General features: G+C 41.5%; 7 non-coding genes across 7 annotated transcripts; 2 read left to right on the top strand and 5 right to left on the bottom strand.

The window, feature by feature from the left end:
* Positions 1 to 1,977: 1,977 nt before the first annotated feature.
* On the top strand, positions 1,978 to 2,050 carry TRNAA-AGC. The gene has a single exon. It is a non-coding gene; the product is annotated as a tRNA-Ala (tRNA).
* A 1,419-nt stretch (positions 2,051 to 3,469) lies between these two features.
* TRNAY-GUA lies at positions 3,470 to 3,565 on the bottom strand. Its single transcript has 2 exons — positions 3,529 to 3,565; positions 3,470 to 3,505 (listed from the first exon to the last, which is right to left on the bottom strand). It is a non-coding gene; the product is annotated as a tRNA-Tyr (tRNA).
* Positions 3,566 to 9,377: 5,812 nt separating this feature from the next.
* On the bottom strand, positions 9,378 to 9,450 carry TRNAK-CUU. Its single transcript has one exon. It is a non-coding gene; the product is annotated as a tRNA-Lys (tRNA).
* Positions 9,451 to 10,793: 1,343 nt separating this feature from the next.
* Positions 10,794 to 10,865, bottom strand: TRNAP-AGG. Its single transcript has one exon. It is a non-coding gene; the product is annotated as a tRNA-Pro (tRNA).
* Positions 10,866 to 11,981: 1,116 nt separating this feature from the next.
* TRNAI-AAU lies at positions 11,982 to 12,055 on the bottom strand. The gene has a single exon. It is a non-coding gene; the product is annotated as a tRNA-Ile (tRNA).
* Positions 12,056 to 12,529: 474 nt separating this feature from the next.
* Positions 12,530 to 12,601, bottom strand: TRNAA-CGC. Its single transcript has one exon. It is a non-coding gene; the product is annotated as a tRNA-Ala (tRNA).
* An 833-nt stretch (positions 12,602 to 13,434) lies between these two features.
* Positions 13,435 to 13,507, top strand: TRNAK-UUU. The gene has a single exon. It is a non-coding gene; the product is annotated as a tRNA-Lys (tRNA).
* Positions 13,508 to 17,196: the final 3,689 nt, after the last annotated feature.

Genomic DNA, 17,196 nt, shown 5'->3' with positions numbered 1-17,196 from the left:
CAGAGTCCTACCTCCTTTATCACAAGGCAGATTAAAGAAGGATGAGTGTCTTAGTCTGCTCTGGCTGCTATGACAAAATACCACAGACTGGGTGGCTTAAATAACAGAAATTTATTTTCTCACAGTTCTGGAGACTGGGATGTCCAAGATCAAGATGACAGCCATTTAATTCCCAGTGAGAGCTCTCTTCCTGACTTGAGAGAACTCTCTGGTGTTTCCCATTATGAGAATAGTAATATTATGGGATCAGGACCCCACCCTAAGGACTGCATTAACCTTAATTACTTTCCAGTTTTGAATACAGTCACATTTGGATTTTGGAAGAACACAATTCAGTCCAGAACAGTGAGCCTAAATTTGAGTCAGTAGTTTAACAACTGGGAAAACTTCCATGTGAATTTTAAGATATTATTTTTGATCTTCATTTTACCTCTGTGCAAGCTAAGCTGTTGAAATTTTAATACCTAATCCAATGTTATTGGAAACAAGAACTCCCAGCTCATGGTTGAAAGCCCCCAGTTGCTCCCAGTTCACAGTCAGTCATCCCAAAGCTTTATCCATGGATCTGAGCTATGGAATTAGTCCACTTTCTTTCACTCCAGTTCCACACTTGCACCCCTAATAGAATCATGGAAAATAAATGGAGAAAAAAAAATGAGTGGAGGCCAAATTGACTTCTGTAGCTGGGTAAATTCTGTCCAAGGTGAAGGAGAGAACACCCAGATGGTGAAGAGAATCAAGGCAAGGCTGACCTTGAGCCAAGTTTTGAGATGAATGGTGGGTTTCTACACACCCACTTAGAACACCTGAGTTTTGAACTCTTTTGTCTCAAATGGAGGGGGTGCAGGAAGGTGGAGGATTTCTTCCCACAGAAGGTTATTCACTTTTTTGTCAGCCCTGACTGCAATGAAAAAGAAAAGAGAAGAGCAAGCATTAAGGGCATTAAAAGGGTCCTGGAGAGGCCTGCGCAGCGTGCCTGCACAGCATAGGGACATAGAGTCACTTTCTTAAGTAAAATGTTTTCTTAAGTAAAATGTCTTCTCCATTTCATCACCTTGTCCCAATTTCATTGAGACTAGAAAATAACATTAAACCAAAAAAAAAAAAAAAAGTTTCTAATGATGGAATTTCAGACAAAGAAGCAGTTGACGGGAAGGGTCTTCACATGGCTTTCCTGCAAGTGATGGGTCTCTGGCAATGCTCAAGAGTTCTCTTCAGAACTAGCTCTGTGAAGTACCAGCACCTAGCACAGTACCTGGTACCTAGTACTCCACAGGCCCAGAAGAAAAAGAGGCAACTACTACTTTCGGTTTTTTGCAAGGAATCCAGATCTAAGCCTGCAGCCATGATTATATTCACTTCTCCTATTAGTGCTTACCTTAGAAAAATAACTTGTACACCCTTGATCGAAATCGGGACTACAAAGCCAGAATGAAGGGAGAAATTAACTGGGACGCACACCCCCTCGTGACCTTGTGTCCACCGACGGTGGTTTTTATCGATAAAAAAAGCCAGACAGAAAGCAGATCTTAGGGGACATTCGTAGGAACTCTGGAGCATCTGTTTCTGGTGCTAGCAGAATCAATTGGTGGAAAATTTAGGAGTGCGGGGATTGGCAGGAACTATTGGGATGGCCAAAAGCCGAGTCTCATTGCCTGAGAAACTTGATTTGCCCTCCTGGATGTACCTACAATTTCCTTCTGGTCCCCGGTTTCCGTAGATATGATTCCAGTGTTAAACTCTTGCCCAATTTCGAAGACAGGTGTTTCTATGGATTCCACGCCCTGGTCCACCTGCACTCTGCAGTCTTCTCTCAACAGGATCCAGCACCGTAGAACAGATTATAGGTGGCGCCCCAGGGGCTGTTTGATAACCCGTACTTTGTCCTATTGTCTAACGACTAGAAACCAAGGTGGCCACGAGTTCTGAATTACATTCGGATATTAAAGTATGGGAGGCAGAAGTGCTTAGCAGGCAGGGGAATTAGCTCAAGTGGTAGAGCGCTCGCTTAGCATGCGAGAGGTAGCGGGATCGATGCCCGCATTCTCCAGCTTTATGTTCCGCCTACCCTTCGGCCTTTATTTCCCTACTTCTGTAAATAAACACCTTGCTACAACGTTACTACGTAAGGGCCCAATTCCTAATTGATGGCCTCTCCCTTGTCTCCAGTGACAGGATAGGGAAGGTTGGATTCTTTACGATTTCTCTCGCCTTTTGAAGATTTGAATATTGGTCTCTGCCAGGTGGATTTACAAATCTACACTTAAATTATTTATGCATTAATATTACATTTTTATTCTCAGAATCTATTTCCCACATGTATGACCTATTGAGGGCCACCTCAAGTTCTTACAACTGGAACAAATAGTTTCCACTTCTTAATGAAATTTTGAAGAGCCAAAAATATGTAGGTATGTTTGAGGTTTGTTTTTTTTACATTCACTCGTCCTCTTCTGGAGTCATCTGGCTGTTTCTACGGGGGTCGTGGGGCCGCTACTGCCAATTGATACTGGAATATTGCAGAATATGGCCCAATTATGGGAGGGAAATTGCAGTGGAGAACTTGTTTGGGTTGGAATCTATGGTGCGTTGGTGAGAAGCTCAGTCCAGGACTATCTAATAAAATTTGCAACCAAGGCCCATGTTATCTTTGAAAATTGGACAATTTTTCTTGTTTACTCTTTTGCCCTCGAGTCGCTTTCAAAGAGCAAGGGAGCTACCAGTTTAGACCAAAGTGGGTAGAAAATTCTATCAATTTTCCCCTTGTCTATTATTTTTAATTCTAAAATTTTTCTCTTCTGCAGTGGTTCTCAAACCTTGCAACACATTAAAATCACCTGGGAGCTTTTAAAACTACCAATGCCTGGGTCCCACCTTCAAAGTGGCGCAACTATAGGCGCTTTGTAAAATAGTCCCAGGTGCTTCTGACATCCACCCACTTTTCTGCGCCAGGGTTGAGAATCACCTTTACATAATTAAACGGAGAAGGGGGAGTAGTGCCCCAGGGTCTGTGGGCGACTGCCAGTAGTTGAGCATCCACCTGGGAAAAAAACAAATAAAACCTTCGGAGAGACTCAGGACTCTAATACCACGAGGGGGCGCCCGTGCCCAACCAGTTACTAACCTTTGGTCAGCTACGTTCCTAGCAGGCCGCCCCTCCCCTAGTCTTGGGACACCGGGTAGGGTGACGGAGACTTGTCACAGGATCCCTTGCTTAGTGGGCCCACCTCTGATCCGCCTGGTCGGGGCTCGGGACTTCTTTGCGGCACGGGCCCTTTATGAACTATGGACCTGAAGTTTGATCGCGTATTAGTAATTATTACGGAGAATAATAATTTAAAAAATTAGATTCGTTGCACACTGAGATTAGTCTTAAATAGATGCTAAAGAGATGAACAGCAAGGATATATATAGCTGAGTTACACCTTTTTAAGGGTGAGGGTGAAAAAACCACACACAAAACGTGAACTCCTTCGAGCCGGATTCGAACCAGCGACCTAAGGATGCCTGCTTGTGGATTCATACTCACTACAGTCCTCCGCTCTACCAACTGAGCTATCGAAGGAATCACAACGATGTTTTCCCCCGCAGAGTATGCCATCTCTGCACGAGGTTGGAGAGCCGTTGGCGCTCATTGTTTTATTCACCAGTGCTGTTGATTAGGTCTGCCCTAGTGGCCTCCACATTTTTTTTGTAACCCAGCACTCCTTCACAGGACCACTGCCCTGGACCAAGGAGAAAACGGTAGCACCCACTGGTTTGCAAAAAGAAAATAAAATAATGATGTATGAGGAACTGACAAAAATTTAGCAATGAGTGTCTTTTACTGTGATGAATGAATTTAAATAACCAATCTTAGATAGAATTTGAAGTACTTTAATCTGCAATTTTAACAGATAATTAACAGAAGGAGGAGGAGGAAGAAAACAAGCACAGGGTTAAACTCTTCAAAACCATACTAAGACGTTCTTAATTGACATTTAGTCCCTGTAGATAAACCAGACGAACACACTAATTCTAAACTCAGAAAAAACCTGCCGATGGGAAGCTAAAATATTTTTTAAATTATCTTAACAAGGTAGAAAGTAATGTCATTCAAACACTAATTTTACAAAGTGTGAGTCTAGTCTAATTTTCTGTGACAGTCTGAAGCTCAGAATGGCTATTACTCTCATGTAAGTGAAATCCACTTGAGGTGGCAACCGACATCAGGAATCTTTGTTCTTTACGTTCCACCAAAAATCATTACATTGTCATACAGTGGAGCCATACACATAGGACAAACGATCCCCCTTGTGCAAGTAGAACATTGAGACCAGTGTTCACTCCTCTACGGCACAAGATTTTTTTTTTCTGAATTGAAATTAAAAGCAAGTGGCTAATCACTTAGTTTAGCCATTTAGCTCCTCAAGTCTTCATGAAACATCTGTTTTGAGGGGGCTAGTCTGAATAAATTAAATATAAAATTTTATCTCCTCCCCAACCCCAATTGACTGAATAAGTTGTCCTATTTTATAAATGTATTTAGTACTATCCATTTTGTAAAAATACGCTTTTACAAAAAGGATCCATTCCTTCCTTCCTTATCTCCCACTCCACATTATAGAAGATTCAGACAGAGAGAAAGCTAGACAGGCCTTAAGGAGCCTTGAGAAAAGAACAAGCAGCAGATTTGAGGGATTCTGAGGTGTGTGTGTGTATGTGAATAACTTGAATTCTCGTAGGTCAAGAATCACGTCTGGTTCTTCCATATATATCTAGCCTTCTTTTCCATATATTTACACAATAAAATATAACAGTGTGAAAATATAAGAAGCAGGAAAGTTTTGGTGTTCATTTCTTTTTCCCTTTGCTCAGTACTCTTAGATGCAGGTGGGAGATGAATTTCGAATCCTACCACAATAGGGAAGAACAAATATGACTCCATACTGGATATGTTTCTTTTTCTTTAACTTTTGCATTCTATTAGTTTTGCTATAAATTACTCACTAGAGGGACGTTGCCTAAGGCTTAAAGTATACATAATGGCCCGTCTCCTGGAACCCTGCCTCCCATGCCTGAGGGGTTAAGCTAAAACTACCTTTGCTTAGCTCCCAGGGAAACATCCTGACCCAGCCTCCCTGTGAATGGCTGCAGGAAAGAAGAAATTAACATATCCCCTCCTGAGTCTGGCCAGAATCAGGAAATATTTGCAACAACTTATCGCCTTTTTTACTTTATCTCCTCACCTCCCCCTCTTTTTTCCATAAAAGAAACTAGCATCCAAACCCCGGCAAGATGGTTCTTGAGGACTTTTGTCTTCCATCTTCTCGGTCCGCCGGCCTTGCCCCAATACTGTAACAGGGAAGAGCAAAATCTGACTGCAATGTTGGATCTGTTTCTTTTACTTTGACCTTTGCTTTCCATTGCTTTTATTCGGTCTATAGCTATAGGCATACATAATGGCCCGCCTCGGGGAACCCTGCCCCTCTGCCTGAATGTTAAATTAAAGTGCCTTTGTTCACCCCACAGGGAAACACCCTGACCCTGCCCACCTGTGAATGGCTGCAGAAAAGCAGAAATTAACGCATCCCCTCCCCGAGGATGGCCAAAACCGGGAGATATTTTGCAAGACTTAAGGCCTTTTTACTTTACTTCCTCATCCCCTCCCCCTCTCTGTTCTATAAAAGAAACCAGCGTCCAGCCCCTGATAAGATGGTACTCCGGGACGGTAGATCATCATCTTATCTGACGCCTGGCTTTCCGAATAAAGTCACTATTCCGAGCCCCCAAAACTTGTCTCTCAATTTATTGACCTGTCATGCGGCAAGCAGTGGGAACTTGAACTCGGTAACATATACACAACAGTGACCTTTAATATTCACAGACATGCATTGAGCACTGACTATTCCAGGCACCATGCTAAGTGCTGGGAACACACAGAGGCAAATAAGATAAACTCTGTCCCCAAAAGGTGTCAAATTGAAAAGCTCAAAGAGTAAGTTTGGGTCATGGAGGTAAAGATTTTCAGCTTTGAAGGCTCTGACTCAAAACGCTTGGTATTTAAGTTAATGGGACCTCTCTTGTTGGTAGTTTAGACCATACTATATATTAAAAGTGTATTCTGCTAATGTAAACATTTATCTTTTAGAAAAAGTCCTAGTACTCTGAACTCTGGAATCCAGCTGAATATGAAAATATGTTCTGGCATACATATATTTTCCTCTTTATTCCATGTTCAAAAAATAATACTGGCTTGTTTCTAGAATGCCTGAGCTATTGTCACCTTGGGCTGCTGGTGCAGATAATACTCTTGAGTAGAATACTTCCTTTTTCCTTTACCTATGACCCCAGCTTTCCAAGTCTGCTCTGGAACAGGGTTAAACCCCTGACTTCTGTGTCTTGTTTACTCTTCTCAACTACCAAGACTTCCTGAAGCACACCTGACTATACAATTTGCTGTTGGTAACCTTCTCTGAACAGACCTGTGTATTCACAAAATTGTGGTTGTGTCTGTCTTTGCTTTTCTTCCAGAGACTGTCCTCCCAAGTTCAGACCTAACTGTAGGCTAACATGTTCTTGTAGGCAGCCTCCAAATTACTGACCTCTGGCTTTTCTTTCATATCTGGCTCAGTCCAGTATCAGTCAAGCTCTAGTTATGAATAGAGAGTCTGTGGACTCCGCTTTCAGATTATCTGTCCCAAGGGAAAGCCACTAAGTTTTTTTTTTTTAGTTAATTTGATAAGATTTATTAAACAATGTTATCTATATAAAAGATTGTTAAGTATCCTAAAGGCAGTGCAACTAAGTTATTCTTTCAACAAATATGTGAGAGCTTACTGTGTGTCAAATTCCTGAATTCCGAAATGTCGTAGTGTGTTTTGCTTTTTTTGTCCCCCCTACTGTAGACTGAATATTGTCCCCCCCAAACTTATATGTTGAAACCTTAACACCCACCCGACAGTGTGGCAGTATTTGGAGTAAGGAAGTATTTGGAGTAATTAAGGTTGGATTGGTGTTCTTTAAAGAAGAGACATCTGGAAGCTCACTCCCTCTTTCTTCCACTGAGGACGTGGCAAGAAGGCAGCCCTCTACAAGCCAAGAAGAGAGCTCTCACCAGAAATGGAATCAGCTAGTGCCTTAATCATGGATTCTTCAGCCTCTAGAACTGCAAGAAAATAAAATTTTTCAGTTAAGCCACCCAGTCTCTGGTATTTTGTTCTGGTAGCCCAAGCAGACTAAGACACCAGCCCCCAACCCGTGCCCTTTTAAACCACCTTTAATCAAGGACTCCTTTGCAGTTGAAGTGTTATGTCTAAGGAGTTAGGTTAGCTTGTGCTCAGGACCAAGCTCAGGATGGCCTTGGCCTTGGAGATGTTGGCACAGGTCTTGAGTCAGAATGCAATTTTTAAGTATGTCAACTCAATTTTAACAATATAGCCAAAGGGCCATACGAATGGGAAAAAGCAGTCTGTTCCAAGCAACTCAAAAAATGTTTATAAACCAGAAATCCATTAAGTTAATTGACAACAGGACATGTGGCTTATTAACACCAGCAATACTTGTTCCTCTATCTAGGACATCCCTTTATAGTTTTCATCATACCAGGAAACCAAAACATTAAGCTGAGGCTGCTGGGTGATCAAGAGTTCAGGCTTTACAGTAAGACTTAGGGCTTAATACCCACAACATGTAGTCTGTATATCTTCAATGATTGTTCTCTCTAGTAAGTAGAATATTCATATGAGTCAGATACAGGGTCTCTGTTCCCTTGATTTTACTGGATAAACACTGGTAATTTCTTAACTCCGTTTCTGTCACCATCACCTATTTTTTAAAACAGTCACTCCAAGCAGCTTCATTTCCTAATGCCAGACAGTTAAAATACCACTGAGAATTTAATTTTCACTTGAGTCAGTTACATTCACCCAGTAAGTAAATGACAGCCTTCTTGAAGGCACGGCCCATGTTATATGCATGTTTTCATTTTAAGTATCCAACAGGGAAAAGGCGCTTAATAAAAATATGTTCACCAATTAATTTGAAAGATGTCTTGAGACCTGGAAAACAGTTAAGGCTCAGTGTACTCTTCTAGGAAAGTTGTTTCTTGTCCATCCATTTTAAGTTGACCCATGATTCTCGGTTTCATCGTGTATATACTGACAATACTCCCAAATTGTAGGGAGTCTACCTAGTTTAAAACATGTGATTCCATGTGCCCAACCATAGGTGCTATTGATCTAAATAGGTAAAATACGGAACAGTTTTAAAACTGAATATAACATCACATGGAGCAAGGGATATATTAAAAATATTCAGGTTCCTGAGTAAAGAATAAAGGAAGGTTTAGATGGGGGAGGATGGAGAGTGGTAAATTGTCCTGTCTCCAGCATGCTCAGAAGTGGGCATTCTTTCAATACAATATTGATAGTTCTGGGGCTCTTGGTCTCAATGGGTGCAGACAGCATTATCAGATTTTCAAAGCGACATAAATATTGTTAACATCTAACTCGTTTTGCTCTGATTATACACTAGGCAACCTTTCATATGAATTTTGCCTTCCCAAATTTGAGGGCAAATAAAAACACACTGCGCCACTTAGTTTTTTTTCTTAGTATAAACTTATAAAGCTGGTATTCTGACTTTAAAGTTATTCTTGACTATCCTTCACACTCCCATTCAAGAGAGAATGGCAGAAATGCAATTTGGACTATAAAAACCAGGCTTAAGTCTTTAGATATTATTTTGTAGGCAGTTGCAACCTGTTGTGGGTTGGTTGGTTCTTTTACTTGCCGAAGGAAGGGAAGAAAGGTTGGAAACAGCATTATCTATAAGGAGGTCCATTGTGTTGTTTAGGTGTGGTTGATCAGGAGCTGAAAGGGTGTATGAGGTAGTGGTAATAGAAAATCTGTCTCCCGTTATTACATAATGACACTTGCTTGGGCCAGAAAGTAGTCACCATTCTCAAAACTCTCCATGGACATTGCTGCTTCTGAGCCTCTGCCCATCAAACTGTTTCCTTTGTTTGGATCGTCTCCACCTTCACACTACCTTTTCCAACATCCCTGCATCCTAAACCTTTTTCGGTGGGGATAGTGCTTCACAATCACCCCAGGAGCCTAAATGCCCTACCAGAGACCATGTATCTCTAGTTATCCAAACAAAAGCTCTAAGCCAGAGAAGTGCGTTGCCGCCAGGGGGCGATGAGGCTTAACGCTGCAGGAGTCATAGAGCTGGCCGGAATAATTCAACAGAGCCAGTAAACCACAGCTGGTCACAGGGATTCCACAATTCAATACTTTCTAAAATTTCTCGTTTGACAACGGTGAGGCACTTTGTTTTGGAGATTAGAGGAAGGTGCCGAAATGTAGCTGACAGCAAAAGCTTGAAGGAGTACTCGCCCAACGTGGGGCTCGAACCCACGACCCTGAGATTAAGAGTCTCATGCTCTACCGACTGAGCTAGCCGGGCACCCTGCAAAACGTTGTCCCTCAGCGAATTAAGAGACCATAAAATTCTTCCTGGACCGACAGGGATGAATAGGATTCTAGATTTTTTGACTGTTTCTGTTATATAAGATGACATGAAACGCAAAGAATGTAAGCATTATCTGAAATTATTGGCATGCATTCCATTCGCTTTCACTACATCTTCCCTCTTACCCTCATTCTCACCAACATGTCTTGATAGACCACAAAATGCTTCCGGAATCCAAGAGTCGGAATCTCTGAACGCGCTGAGGGTGAGCCCAACTCTGGCACTCCCAGAGCTCCAGGCCTGGTTGCCAATGTGGCTCCAAGCTCAGTCCCAAAGGTACCAGGTCCTCGAACCAAAACACTGCCCTGGGCCGTCTCCGTAACCCACTGAGACATTCCTCTCCTGTTTCTATCACCTGTCAACTCTGGCCCCTCTTACCACGCTGTGTAAATGTGGTCCTAAAGGAATTCCCTGCGGTTTTCTCCCTCCTTTTCAGGCCGCTTGTTCTTGTTCATTTGTTGTCCTTCTCCACAATCAAGGCTTGCACACACAAAAAAGGGAGGCGGGAAGGGGTGTTGCAACTGCATTTTAATATAAAATACTTGACAACCACTGGAATATAGGATCCAGTGATTTTTGTGTATTTTGTTTACCACAGACTGCAAGAGCTCACTTATTATAGTAGATGCTAAACAAATATCTGTTTAAAGAGTGTACCAACAGTACGCTCCGGGAAGAGAGAAAAAGTGCCCCTTCTCAATAATGAAGCAGAGCCCCTATTCCTGAATGATGGAGGAATACGCAACGAGGAAAGCCGAAATAACTTGTATAAAGGTTTCCAGCACCCCAACTCTATAGGTCAATATTTGATTTTTCCATTTGAACCCATTTCTTTGATGTGATGAATGAATGATGGATGACATTGAATTGAGATATGACCATCGTCTTCCTATACTTTTTTTTAATTTTAAAAATATAATGTTTATTACCTGGATTTTTAAAAATTAACTTTTATTGGAGTATAGTTGCTTTACAATGTTGTTTCCTATACATTTCATATGACCACAACCGTGTAGTCGAACTTCTAGAATAACCAGAAACCTTTGCTTTTGCAAGAGTCAATTTAGAGCTGATGGAAAACTGAGTAAGAGCCAAAACTGAAAAGTACTTGTCTCTCTTAATTAGAAGAGTTATCTAGTTACTTATTGGAATCAAGTGCATATACAGCCTACATATTTCTACATGAAAATGTAGCAGTTTAATTTAACAGCAGATGTACCAATTTCTTTTGAGTGAGTTTAATAAAAATTCAATAGCGGGGGTAGGCCGCAAAACCTGGGCTCGTCCGGGATTTGAACCCGGGACCTCTCGCACCCTAAGCGAGAATCATACCCCTAGACCAACGAGCCATCTGTTAAAAAAAGAAAAGTTCTTCGAAACAGATTAAATATTTACTTCTCCGTTTTTCTTTCGTACTTGAACATGTAACATTTTTTTCCGCCTCTGTTTCTCTCTATTTCTGTCTCCCTGCTACCCTCCCTTCCTAGTTTTAAAACCAGATCGACTTGGCTCAGAAGTTCCCTGGATCTCCCCGCAACCGAATCCTTCGAAGACTGGTCTGTATAAAGCCTTATTTCTCAGAGATCGCTGATCCACCCTTTGTAAGAAACAACTGTGGCGTTTATTTAAAATGCAGAGACCTGTAGTCTTCCTCAAATCTACTGAGTCAAAGTCCCTGGGGGTGAGGCCCAATAAGCTGCATTTTTGACAAGCTCCCTAACTCCTCTTGGCTTGATCTCAGTATTTTCCACGGAAAATAGTGAAAATTCACTCAACCTGATATAAAGTTCTGAGGTCGTGAATGAATAAAGAAAATTCGTTGTACAAGGAACAAGGGGATACATAATTAGTGTTCAGAAAGTCGGTTTTGGTGGAAAATGAGACTGATTCAAGAGGCATAACATCGAGAAGTGGACGAAACAGAGGGTCTGCTGGTGTCGGTCAACGTGGACCAACTGGTTGGTGACAGACGGCAAAGTAGATTCTGGAAAAGGGCTTAGTCCTTTCTTACCTAAAAAAATCAAAGTAACAAGAAAACACTTTTCCCAATAAGGGAGTTCTCCCTTCATGTGAGGGATGATCTAACCGAATAGAAATCCTCAACTGAGCAATCGGAGATCATGAACACTGCCTTTTCACTCTTGCCCCGCATCTCAGTATGTTTTCAGACTATTTCGAGGGCAGTGTTTGGCCACTAAACAAACTGGTGACAGTGTTTCCTTCTAATGAACTTAATAACTCCTAAGGTGTCTTGCTGCTTTTCTGCTTCTCTTGGACAAAATTTTGAGCAATCTGTCTTGCTCAAAGACGTGTGCTCTGGACTCACTAGGATGGTTTGGACTTGTGGCAAAATGTCTTTTGTGTAGATACCGCGGGTTGTCTCGTAGGACAGTCCTTGGACAGTTTGGTCTTCTGGCTGGAAAGTAATCAAAACTATTTCTGAGTTATGCTTAAAAAGCGACAACTGGCCCGTACGGGGATCGAACCCGCGACCTTGGCGTTATTAGCACCACGCTCTAACCAACTGAGCTAACCGGCCACCTGCTTACGGGCTTCTTTGGAAGCTTTTACAAGAAACTTTTCTCGTTTTGATGTTTTGGTAATAGGAACACTATGGTGCATCTGAGCTGCTGGATTCGCCTACACCAAACAAGGCTTCGTCCTTTTTCCAACATTTGTCCTACTTTTCAGTACCATGACTCAGCAACAACACCCCCTCCTCCCCTTTGAGTGTTTTCAGACCAGTTACCTCAGCTAGCCGTTCATTAATGGATCCTGGGCAAGTTTCCAGGTTGCTCCTCTTCGGCCATCAGTCCATTGGGTGTGTTTTTCTATGTTTTCGATTTCATTCATTACAGATATCCTAAAAAACCTCAAAGGTATCCTGCTTCCCTCTCTACGTATACAGTTCTATACGCCGTGGCTAAAAGAGTACCGAGAAAATTAGAGGAGTATACAAAGTAGGCATTAATGTTTTTAAAGTGCGATTTCTGATTATGTAGGTAAAAGAACCTGGAGATGCCGGGGATCGAACCCGGGACCTCATACATGCGAAGCATGCGCTCTACCACTGAGCTACATCCCCGTCCGGTATAGGCAGCCTTTGTAGCCCTTCCCAATTCTTTGAGTCTGAATTTCTTTTTCTCCCTTCTGCAACTCTAAGATTTTCTGAATGCTTAAATTAAATTCTCCTTTGCTTATTCAGCAAAATCTTGAAATGGTTAATGGGGCAACGTTCATGGGCATTCCGAGTGGAGAAAGCCTTCCAGTCATTGGACCCTTGTCAAGCACTTAACTTAGAGACGGAACGAAATCTGACGAGAAAAAAGAGAGTGGGACTCTCCTTTAAAAGCTTCTTTCCTTTTTTCTTTTTCCTTTTTTTCCCCTCTCCAAAGACAGCTGAGACCCAGCACGAAATCGAATCGCTCCCTCAGTCCTTAGACCCATATTTAGGTATCCAAAGCGCGGCCGAAAGGTGATTTAATTATCCCTTAAAAGCATCAGCATTGGATTGGCTTCCTTTTGAAAGTGTTTGGGCCCAAATGTAGAATATTTGACTTGTTTCTCTGGGAAGCCTAGGAACTAAAGGCCAACCTTCTGCAGTTTTTGACTGCACTGAATTCTATATGGTACTATAGAATATATCTCTATATGCTACATAGAGATATAGTGTTTATACATATAGCATATATCTAAACTAGAGAGAGAAAGAAAGATACAATTTGGGGAGACATTATAATTAATGTAATATGGTTTTATCGCGGCCTTAAAGGCCTTCACTGTGGCTGAGTTTCTATGCCAAGCATTTTCTGAATAACCAGCTCTGAACCGGCATCACAGGCGAAATGCCCAAAATCGTTCTTCTGAATGTATGCATAAATTGACTATAGTTGATGTGGAACGTCTTTTCTCGTATGAGCCCGGATAGCTCAGTCGGCAGAGCATCAGACTTTTAATCTGAGGGTCCAGGGTTCAAGTCCCTGTTCGGGCGTTGTCGTTTTCGTTTTCTTTTTCTATTCCTATATGTTCATCACAAAAAAAATAGTGACAGAAAGAAAGGTAAACTCAAATCACAAGCTGATTTACCTAAAAAAAAAAAAGAGGGGACCCTGAGCATGGCATAGTTATCACAACCTAGGACCTGTTCAGAAAATAGAAGGGCCCTTTAGCCAGAAGCCACAGCACAAAACATTTCATCTAGAGCACGAGTAAAAGTTTCATTAACAATGGTCACAAATTATCAAAGGCCAAACTCTTTCTTGAAAAGCAACCAATGTGCAGAACTGCTCGCTCTTCTCTACATTGGTGTGCTCCTCTCGGAGCTCAGCTCTGGGGATGCCCAGGTAAACTGTATAGAGGAGGTGGTGCCATACTCAGAATTCATGGCCTAGGGGCAGTGCTTTCCAAACATTTTTGGCCATGACCAGTTTGTAGTTTAGTTTACATCTGGACCCATACACACACGTGTAACAGGAACAAAGGTTGCCTGAATTACCACTTACCACATGCATTGCATTCTATTTCAGATTCCATGTTATTCTCAAAAATGCTGGGTGATACCCATGCTTAAATTCATTTTATATCTCCCTCATTGAGAAACACTGGGCTGTAGGGTGATCATAAAGATGAAACGTAACATATAGTACAAAACAATGGGTACTGTGCTTGTTGCCGAGTCCAAGCTGAGACCGCTAGCAGAATCACAGGCCAATAAATTGAGAAACGAGTTGTTGGGGCAAGGAATAGCGACATTATTCAGAAAGCCAGCAGACGGAGAAGATGGTGGACTAGTGGCCCAAAGAACCATCTTCCCTGAGTTAGAATTCAGGCTTCTTTTACACTAAAAGGGGAGGGGGCAAAGTCCTGGTTCTAGGATGTGTTAATTTCTTCCTTCCTGCTGCCATTCACAGGTGGGCCTGGTCAGGAGGTTTCCTGTGAGCTCAACAAAGGTATTTTAGCTTAACGCTCATCACATGGGAGGAAGGGTTCCCAGAGATGAGCCATAATGTATAAGCTAAGCTTACAGGCAACATCCCTTTAGTGACTAACTTGTAGCAAAAGCAATAGAATACAAAGGTTAAAGTAAATTATTCTTCCCCATTACATGCTGAGTAACCTGCCTATACTGCCTTTTCCTCTAAATCCAAGTTCACTCTTCTAGAGGACCCAAAGCCTCAAGTCACCTGAGCACAGGGGCACCAACACCATCTCTGCCCTGCTAGGAACTACTAAAGCAGCATAACTTGGCAGCCCTTGATTGAGACCTCGTTTGGTAACTCCCCAAAGCAGAAATTTCATCCTAATGGATCCAGCAGATAACAGACAAATAAGATTTTACTTTGCTATTAAAAATTATCAAACAAGTTATAAAACCTCTAGAAAAGAATAACAGAACACTCCTGTCATTTGCCTTGTTGGCATGGTAGGCAGCATATGAGCCTCATAATGTGAGAGCCTCGAGGCCAATCCTCAGAGAGTGTAGCATTTTGCAGCAAGAAAATACTGCAGAAGAAGTAACCCAATGTGATCATCATTATTATTGCTGTTAGAGTCACACAAGAAATCTTTTCTTTAAGCGCTTGTCACCTTGTAACTTTAATAAGGCCACACACCTGTAGACGAAAGCTTTTTCTGTCTGTAAGGAAGCCCATTTGGGCTGTGACCCCACAAGTTTTTTTTTCGTTTTGTTTTTTACAATGCTCCGAGCTTTTTGAAAAGAAAAGAAACTTCCTCTAACTTTAATTAAACATTCCTCTTTCTCACAACATTTTAAAAATGTTTCTCACAACATTTTTAAAATAACCGGTGAGGGGGGGTGATCACAAAATGGAATATTTCCAGATGATTCCCACCTGGTCTCAGAGAGTGTCCCAAGCAGTAAAATCATGAATGTTGAGCTGCTACACTTCTTGAGAAGATGAAGGACTTACCGATATGTCAGTATGTATGGTTAGCTGAGAGTCAAAAGATTCTATTCGCAGCCTTTGGGGGAAGTTTGAGATAGAAAGGGAAGACAATCACTTGAGCTTTTACATTTTGCAGCTTGGATCTTAGTGGGCTGAAACACCAGCCTTCCTGAGCTGATTGTTATCTGTGTGCAACCTGGATGCGATTGGTTGACTGACAGACTTGCCAAGAATGTTACTCCAATTCCAGGAGTCAAGCAGCTTATATAATAGGTAGTTACAAAATGGCACTGGATTAAATTAACAGATAAATTATATCTCCATCCTACACTATTCTCTCAATCTCTTAAACCTGTCCCCATTAGCCTGGATATCTTCAAACACTTAAAATCAATGAGTTCTGGGTAGGGGATTAAGAGGTGCAAACTACTACGTATAAAATAAATAAGCTACAAGGATATATTGTACAGCACAGGGAATATAACCAATGTTTTATAATAACTACAAATGGAGTATCATCTTTAAAAATTATGAATCACTATGTTGTACACCTGAAACTTAAATACTATTGTAAATCAACTATACCTCAATTTTAAAACAAATTAAAAAAAAAACTCAACTAATTCTAATAATTTGCTTTACCAGTCAAAACCTGCATCCTCCATTCAAGAAGCCTAGGTACCTTGAGGTAGTGCCTAGAGGGAAAAGCTACTAGAAGATTCCATGGGTCATTTACCCTTTTATTAGGCAGGTGACTTTAGATAAACCTTCAGATTCCCAAGCTACACTGTCAACCACACTTCTTTTCTACTGTTTATTAAAATATATATATATTAAAAAAAACCAGAAAAAGCATACAAATAACTAATGTAGATGTCAACAGTTCTGTGGAGGTTCTTTGGAGCTTCTGGCCTGTTAAGGTAAACTGGCCTCACTCTATTTCACTTTTGAAATCTCAGGTACCCTCCACCCAACTCATCTAGTCTTGGAAGACTTTGTTTAAAAAACAAAACTCAGCTAGTGAAAACAACTCATTGTTACGAGATAATTCGTCATGGATCTCTCACATTTCTGCATGTATTGCTAGTGAGGCACTGACTGTCCTTTGTTCTGGATTATCTTTTCAAGGATGCTTATATAGCAAACACCATTGGAACACAGAGATAATGTTTCTCTCCAGAGCAACAGGCAGGCATGCTTACTGCTCATTATTAAAGAATTGGGATCCCCAGGTTCAGGGTTTCTGTCCTGTAACACAATCCACTGAATGTACAGATGTCATGTGTTGCCCTCTGGAAACTGGAGGCGGGGAATCAGAGAAAGTATGCTGATAATCTGGTTATTGCTATTCCTGGAATAATAAACTGTGCATTGTCTCTGACCCAGGAGTCTCGTGAGTTGAACCAGCATCCATGAAACTGTGTGTGGCAGGCTAACTTAACAAGCTGAGCTCGCAAGTTGGGTAAATTTCAGAACTTTCACATTTCTTTACACTCATCAGTCTCTCCCCTCTCCTCTTCTCTCTCGTATATTCCTTCTCTCAGTTAGTTTTACAACTGTCTACATAAATGCCAAAGCTAGGAATTAGGGTCCCTTCTCAGACTCCTTTCCCTCCCTTACCCCACTCTTTCATATCCAATCCCTAACTAAGTCTACCTTTTAAATACTTAAGAGGGAGGATGCAGGGAATTTTGTGAAACATTATCCATTTCTGCTCCCAACCTACCACCCAAATTCAAGTTCTTGCCATCTCGTGTGAGGAGCATTGCAATTG

This window comes from Balaenoptera musculus, chromosome 11, assembly GCF_009873245.2.
Source record: "Balaenoptera musculus isolate JJ_BM4_2016_0621 chromosome 11, mBalMus1.pri.v3, whole genome shotgun sequence".
NCBI lineage: Eukaryota > Metazoa > Chordata > Mammalia > Artiodactyla > Balaenopteridae > Balaenoptera > Balaenoptera musculus.
This window is presented reverse-complemented; position numbering and strand designations above follow the sequence as displayed.